This window comes from Octodon degus, unplaced genomic scaffold (assembly GCF_000260255.1).
Source record: "Octodon degus isolate 3935 unplaced genomic scaffold, OctDeg1.0 scaffold00142, whole genome shotgun sequence".
Classification (NCBI taxonomy): domain Eukaryota; kingdom Metazoa; phylum Chordata; class Mammalia; order Rodentia; family Octodontidae; genus Octodon; species Octodon degus.
Window position 1 is genome coordinate 2,838,573 of NW_004524718.1, and position 8,390 is coordinate 2,846,962.

Below are 8,390 nucleotides of genomic sequence, written 5' to 3' on the forward strand. Positions count from 1 at the left end.
CTGCCGCCGGGCCTATTTAATTTTTTAATGTATTTGGCTGTTGCAGGGCCTCACTACATAGCTCAGACCTGTGGTGATCCTCTTGATTTCAGCCTCCACAGTGCTGAGATTAAAAGTGTTCACCACTACGCCTGGACTCTGGCCAGCTCAGCCTGCCTTGGGGACAGGACCGACGCAGGATGTGGTACCTGGGATCAAACCACAATCCCTCAGCTTGCCTAAGCTTGCCTAAGCAGGTGCTTGAGTAAGCTGAGCTATCTCATTGGCCTATGTTTGGTATTTTATTTTATTTTTTAAATTTGCATTTATTTTATGCTTAATTTATTCCCATGCCATAACTTTTTGTTTCTTCAGTTTCTTCTGGGATATCTTTTTCTTCTGTGCAACTTCCTCCTCTGGTTTGGGAACAATTTGTTCCTTTTCAGTAAGGATCATCTCAATATGGCAGGGGGAGCTCATGTATGTGTTAATCCAGCCATGAGCTCTATAAGTACGGTGGTGCATCTTGGGTGCTTTGTTCACCTGGATATGTTCAATAACCAGAGAATCTACATCTAAACCTTTAGGTTCAGCATTACTCTCTGAATTTTTAAGCATGTGCAGCAAAAATTCATCACTTGCTTTGGGCCACCGACCCTGTGTCCAGCCCACTATTTGGCCTGGGCACACCTACCAACTCCACCATTGTAATGCCAGAATGGTACACATTGCTTCTTTAATGTGACATCCTTGAGATACTTGGTGGCCTTTCGGATATGCATACCCTTGATGGCCTGGGCAGTTTCAAGTGTGTTCTTAAAGTGAACATGAAGATTTGAGCCTCTTGATTTGCATGATTTTGTGGGGTTTTCTGGGTGAAGAGAGTAGTGAACCATTTTCACAGGTCACCTAAGGCTGCTCACAGGAAGAGCCTATGTTTGGTATTTTAAAGTAACATTTTTGTTGAATCATAATCCATTCTCCATATATTTTAATACATAGGTTATGAATAGTTGTATAAAATCATTGTATCAATAATATTTTAGATTCAAATTTGACATTAAGTATGGAAAACTGCTGGGATTTTGCCTCAGTTCCTAACATCTGTATCTTATTCAGAGCAACAGGGTAGAAAGGCAGCTACTAAACGAAATGTTAAAACAAGGTTGCTTTTGAAAAATACACACTGAAGAAAGAAACAAAATCATTTTTACTCCTCCCCTAGGCTTCCTATCTAAGACAATCAATGACTTGGTGACTTCAGCACTTCTCCTTCACTGGAAATCCATCCTGTGCCATTCACTGACTGCACATCGCTGAACAACACTGAGGAGACAGGAAAAGGTGCTAGTAAAGGAAAGCTAGCACAGAGCTCGCACTCCAGGCATGCGGGCAAAGAAGGCCGGTCACATGTATTATGCCTCAACATACACAGGTGCAGCCTCACTCGCACCCCGAGTTCTCACCCCTACATCCTGACACATGCAAATCCCAAAGCAGTAAGGCAGTAAAAGAGCTAGAACTTTTGCTCAGGCAGCAAACAGTCCATGCGTGCATCTTATATCTCAAGTCTGACAACACGGCTGGGACTGAAAATGGAAGAACCAGTAACGCAGTCTTTGTTGAAGACAATATGTAAATAATTATGAAGAGTAGCCACAAGCAGTGTAGACAACCGGACTAGAGGATACAAGCCAGGTCGAAGGGTTTTCTCTGGAAAGCAATTTCAGAGCTGTGATCTGAACAGGAAAGAATAATTTTTAAAAGGTGTGGATATGAAAAGGTGAGGTGAGGGGAAAAGTTGAAAATAGGAAGAACTCCAGAAAATAAAAATATGCTAAAGCTTGTGATCACTAGAAAGAGTATAACACACATGAAAAATTTTAAGTAGTTCTGTTGAGCTGGAGGGAAGGGAATAATAGGTAGTGAGAAGTTTTTGGATGTAATTTAGCTCCAAGTGATAAATGGCCTTATATGCCAGTCAGGGTTTTATCTTTGCGAATGGGGAACAACTTGAAGACTCACAAGCAGGAGGGAAAGTGGTTGTAGGGCAGAAAGTCTAAGAGCAGAGTTTTCAAGTAGGAGACTGAGCTGCAATACTGGCAGACGTAGACGAAGATAAGATGAAGGATGATAAAGAGCTGAACAGGGAAGGTGGTGGCCAGAGAGTGGCTGGAGCAAGCAGAGTTGGTGCCTGGATAGAGCTGATGGATGCTATAGCGATCCCAGTGTAGCTCTCTCGAGTGACTGAATGAATGCCCTTGTCACTGCTTAAGAGAGGAATTGAAGCACAGGAAGAGGATTGGCGAATAGGAACAAAGAACTACACTGCTAGTATTATTATAGGTCGTGTGCCATTCACTGTACTTCGGCCACAATTTAATTTTTATTTTACGTTAAAACCCAAACATGAATCCCCAGCCAGGCTCTTTGCTGAGTTACTGACCTGGGTACCCAGATTCATCCTGCTTTCCACTACCACAAAAATAAAAAAACTCTAGGGAGGAATCTAACTAGAACAGATTTAGATGCTAGGAATAAATGTGTCATTTTTGTGTTGGTAATTTTTCACTAATATTTTAAAAAGAAACAAAAAGTGCCGACCAAATAGCTCAGCAGATTAAAGTGCCTGCAAGCAGGCACAGGGCTGGGATTTGATCCCTGGGCCTGCCATGCCGGCCCTGCCCCCGGGGCGTGCTGAAACAGCAACTGAGACTGGGCGTGGTGGCGCGCGCCTGTAATCCCAGCTCTTGGGAGGCTGTAAACAGGAGGATCACTATGAGTCTGATCTAGTAGTGAGACCCTGAACACCCTGTAGGCCCTTCCCTAAAAAAAAAAAAAAAAAATACAAAAAAAAGAAAAGAAAAAAATTGTGGATACAGATAACTTAAGAAGGTGGCAATATAGGCATTATTGATCTTAGAAAATTAATAGATGAAACTGAAACTGATGGAGATAAACTGTCAGATAAAATAAAACGGTAAAGGCTTAAGTTAGCTATGGAAAGTAAGAAGGGGAGTGGAAATGATTGAGATGACAAAACCACTTAAGATGAATGCCTTGGGTTTTTTTGTTTGCTTGTTTTCTGGCCCTAAAGGTTGGACCAAGGGTGGAGCAACATCTTTAGCCCTTTTCAAATTTTTATTTCGAGTCAGAGTCTCATTCAGTTGCCTGAGCTGGTCTTAAACTCACAGTCAGCATGCACCTGGCTCCCGGAGTGCTGATGCCAGTGAGCCACCAACCTCTATGTAAACCCTGCTTTTTCAAGTAGCATCAGTGCTGTGGCTCTTTCACGTTTGCTTGTGTTGCTTAGCAGTCCAGGTACCCACACGGAGAACAGAGAGGGCTGGGTGGATCTGCTACTCAATTTTCCTGTGTGAACATAAGCAGGACAGCAATGTACTGTAGGTGTAAACAGCGAAACTATTTAAATGAAGGGTTGAAGGCCTGGATTCATATTGAGAAAATGGAAATCAGGTGCTGTTATTACAGGCAGCTAAGTGGAGAGAGAGGGGATTTGGGTAGAATAGCTCAGTAGTGGAGACTCCAAATTGTAGAAAGTCCCAGATTTGACATGGAGGAAAGCACTTTAAAGAAAGAGAGGGATGTGGCAATCAGACGCTAGTTTGTCAAATGGCACAAAGTTTGGAAGGACTTTAAAGGGCCATGTGTCTGACCTCCTTAAGCAAATGTCCATGAAGCTTAGTCTTCCAGAAAGCTGTAGTCCTAATAAACTGTCACTGACAACAGAACATCCTCTATGAATGACAGCTCCACTTCTCTAGAGCAGCTAGAAGTCAGTGATTTTTTTTTTTTTTTTTTTTTTTGCTATTACTTATATTCAGTAGGTTCTAGGATTTTCACATTTTCTTTACCCAGAAGCAAAAGAAAAAAAAAAATGGTTGGGATCGCTTGGAGAAGACACTTTTGGTTTCCTATTGGACAAAAGCAAAAGTCCTGGGAAGGGAGCAGCAGGGATACAATGCCACTTTCTTGGAGTGAAGTCTGAGTCACTGTTCTCTGTGCAGCAAGAAAACCTGTCCAATCTCTCACCTCCCCTTGGGACGCTCAGCCAGTACTATAATCTTAAATCTGTCTCCAGATAAGCAAAACCAGTTTGTTTGTTTTTTTTTAAATCTTCACCTACATATAGCTCAGATCTTACTATGGATCTAGACACAGTTCAAAACAACATTTTCAGGCCCGGGAAATAGCTCTGTAGTCCAAGCACCCGCCTGGCAAGTACAAAGACTCAAGTTCAATCCCCAGTACCATATGCCATGTGGGCCCCAAAACAGGGCGTGGTGTCGCATGCCTATAATCCCAACACTGGGGAGGTTGAGACAGGAGGATCACTAAGAGTCTGAACTATGTAGAGACCCTGTATCAAATAAATAAATAAAAATCTAAAAAGAAAGTAAAACATTTCCTTGTCCCTTATTCCCCAGGAGTAGAAACCCTGTGTATGACCAGCTCCAAGCACAAGTAGGGTCCTCTGGCTATAGCAATCTCATCAAACGTGGGTCAAGGGCTTAGGGGTTCTCTGCCAAGGCTACACCCACAAATCTGAAAATGTCCTTTTCCCACAATTTTACCACTGTGTTCTTTTTTTTTTTTTCCGTAATTTTATTGATAAACAGATAGCAGTGAGACAGTTTCAAATCAAATCGCTAGGACAGTTTCAATAACTAACACACTGCATACATTCTTCTTAGTGGTTAATTGCTGTACGAGATGTGGACTTGAGATCCTATTTACAAACACCATTAGAACAGATCATTCTATTCATTAAGAGAGTGTAACTATATATCTATCCCATCCACTTTGAATACACAGATACAAAATGGACATTCATCTGTATACCCCTTTTTTCCTAAGTTCCATTATTTGAATATTATAGGTGTGTAAACTCAGCAAAATACTCTAAAAAAGTCCAGTAGCCCTTAATAGCAATGGGTCTTCTGTTTAACTGGCAATGTCAGAAATTATTGACCTGAGTTCCCCACAGCTCAACATAACATCATGGCTTTACTTCCTATATTTCGTCTTCATACTTTTCTGCTGGATGGTTAAGACCAAGGTAAAGCAGTACCTATGCAATAAGAGTTGTAGCTTTTGAGTCTGAGAAGGTCAGTGAAATCCCCTCAGGATTTATCCTGAGATCCTGTACCTCAGATTGTAGAACCTTTGTCAGTGTCAGTCATGTGGATGAATCACGGCCATTGCTTGGCCAATGTGCTCTCTGTGAAAGCCTGAGAGAGTGTTTTCTCTCCATGTGACTCTCCTTATGCACACTCTACATCATCAATCACTTTCCTCTTTGGTCGCATAATCTCCTTGTGTTCTTGATCCACTTGCAATGGTAGAGAATCTCAGCAGAGAGCTCACAAATTAATATGCAAATGCCCCAATTTCTTCATTTACCACACTCCATGGTTACACTCGATTCCTTCAACAGTGCTGAAGTTTGGTTTGCATTCTATTCCCTGCCATACACTGAGGCAGATCACAAAGTCACACTGGATTTGATGTGTGGATCTGGGCTGGATGTCCAACCGTGTGCTTTTGGCAAAGGGAGATTCCTAAAGACAATAACGACTGCTAAGAAAAAATAAACCCAAATCACAGAAAGAAACCACATGTACAGATTGGGTAATGTATATGGTTACATTTAAAATCTCTAAGTTACATGACATTGCATTGTCATATTTTTTATATACTAGCTCTTTCCTGTAGTAATTCCTCTTCTAAGACAAAGAACATCATATAGCAATCTATGCAGGCACACATAATTCGTGACTACTTGGAGAATCATAATCCTTACTGTGTCTCTGGTGTTCTGTGCTGTCACTCAGTACTTCTAGGCATTGTTTTCATCACCATTTTAAGTAAAAGCAATAGTTTAGTTTACATATTGTTGCTTTTGCTGAATTTTTCTACACCAGAGCATACTCTTTATATTTTAAGGTTAGAATTTTTCATTTTTTTTTTCATTTAACTAGATGTACACGGCACAATTGTTTTTACAGTTTTCATAAGCCACGTACAAGTAACCTTAGTCTGTCTGCACACAGTTCAGCTTTTACGTGTTATCAAATGACCTGCAATACAAGAAGTGTGACAGTATCAATTTTTAAGCAATAGGCACCCCACAATTGAGGACTGGACACAGTAGGTAAACAGGCATCCTGGGGAAAGTTACTGAATAGCTAGGACTGGCAGAGAGCACTTCACAGTGATAAGCCAGAGAGCCTAAGGCAAGGCTGATGTCAGGGAGAAAGTAGGCCGCTTTGTTTTCTTTAGCATAGTGGTCATTGCTTCCCTATCACACACATGCCATCAGAACAAACTCTGCATGCTCCTGATGGGCACACTCTTCTGTAACTCAGTGCTCTGGCCAAAGCGGAATGCCTTCCAAATCCACCTCTGTCCGCTTCTCTGCCTGGTGAATTTCCACACATACCCTGTGAGTCCGCTAAAACCACTTCCCCAGGCACTCTCCCCCATCCTGTCTCAGTGGCTTCAAGTCCATACACATTATACAACACACATCACATCGTCTTCTGAAAGTGCTTGTTTCCCCGTGAAGTCAGAGACTATGGCTTCTTTACCCTTGCACGACCAGTACCACATATAGTGCCTGGTACTTTAGAAACCTAGAAAACAATGTTTGTTTGTGGTTTAATCAAGGCAGTACTTAGAGCAGTGACATCAGGAGGAGCATACTGACAAAGGAATATTGTCTAGTGGTGCTGCAAGTGAAGAAACAAGATTTGCTTATGTGTGAGCTAAAATAAATTAGATGATGGCATCTACTTAGGAGCATGGAGTCCTCACTATGTTCAAAACCAGTATCAAAACGGTAGGGACCTTTTGCTATAATCTTTAAAAACTTAGTTTAGGATTCCTACATCCTGTTACAAAGGCAAGCAAGGTATGTCAATGACTTTCAATACAAAGAGAACTGAAACTACTGTAGGTGCAATATTTAAATGACAATGGAATACCCATCTCTAACAAACTAAACAAAAAAAAGGGGATACAAAGGAAGGACCATTTTGTATCTGTATATACAAAATAGGATAGATATACACCTACTTTCTCTTAATTCAATGAGAAGAAAGATTTGTACTAATGGTATTGGGACAGGATATCATGTCTGCATTTTGTACTATGAATAACCACTAAGAAAATAACAATATACAATGTATTAATTATTGAAACTGACCTATTAATCGGTTTTGAAACTGTCTCATTGCTGTTTCTCAATAAAATTAATTTTAAAAAAGAGAGAGAACTGAAACTTAGCCAAGTGAATGTTTTTGGAACAACCTTGGTCGAGAAAGAGAATCTGATGAATATATCAAAAAAATTGCAGAGTAAGCAAAGGAAAATATTCCATTAAAATGCTTATATGCATGAAGCAAACAGAAAATAAAAACACTGAGTTTCTGGTTTAACACTGAAACAATGAGAAGACAGATAATTACTGAAGTCCAGGATCAGATAGTTTGGAATAAATACATAAACCGAGTGGTGAAAGTGAAGTGAGGGACAGTTGAATTAGCAAAGAGCTGTACAGCAAGATGCCAAGGCAGGAGGTGAAACTTCTCGAGAAATGTATGAGGAACAAAATGAATAGCCCTGTGAGGAAGAACTGCCCTTGTGATGACTGAATGGGCTGACCTAAAGTTAGAATTGAGATACACAAAGCTCTGCATTGCCATAGAGTTTCAGATCCTTTTCTATGGTTCTGACAGCACAGCAAATGGACATTTAAGTCTACAGTGCAATACAAATTCTTCCTGGAGAGGAGACCCCAGAGTCATTGGTGCGGTTTCATGCTGATCACAACTAGGTGTACTCCCCCCTTGAGCTCATGAGGGCTTCTGGATTTACTACCAAGAGGACTCAACGTGTGCTCAGGTGACAGGCGGCTGTGAACTGAGTCCTGTATTACCACCATAAGGGAATGAACCCAGCTTTCCAATTTCTGTATATTACTTCATCTTCCTTTGTACTTGTAAGGATCTGAGGCTGATGCTGTCAACACCGTGAAACTTTAAAATTTGACTACTTCAAGATGATTACATAAGAAAACTAGGCAGCTTTTTATTTCATAGAAATAAAGCAACATAAATAACATTTAAAAGTGTAAAATATCCTTTGACGTTAATTTCCCTCATCTGCATCTGTTCTAATTAATTTCCTTGACCTGTTGTATAACACTTTGGTAAACTTTGCCCAAATATCTAAAACAGTGTCTTTCTACACTTTTTTTCTTTTTCTTTCCTTTTCCTTTTCTTTTCTTTTCTTTTTTCTTTTCTTTTCTTTTCTTTTCTTTTCTTTTCTTTTCTTTTCTTTTCTTTTCTTTTCTTTTCTTTTCTTTTCTTTTCTTTTCTTTTCATGTG

At 40.3% G+C, this 8,390-nt stretch overlaps 1 pseudogene; it reads left to right on the forward strand.

Moving 5' to 3' along the window:
* The first annotated feature begins 2,102 nt into the window (after positions 1-2,102).
* Positions 2,103-8,390, forward strand: part of LOC101584478 — a 9,510-nt pseudogene continuing 3,222 nt past the window's right edge.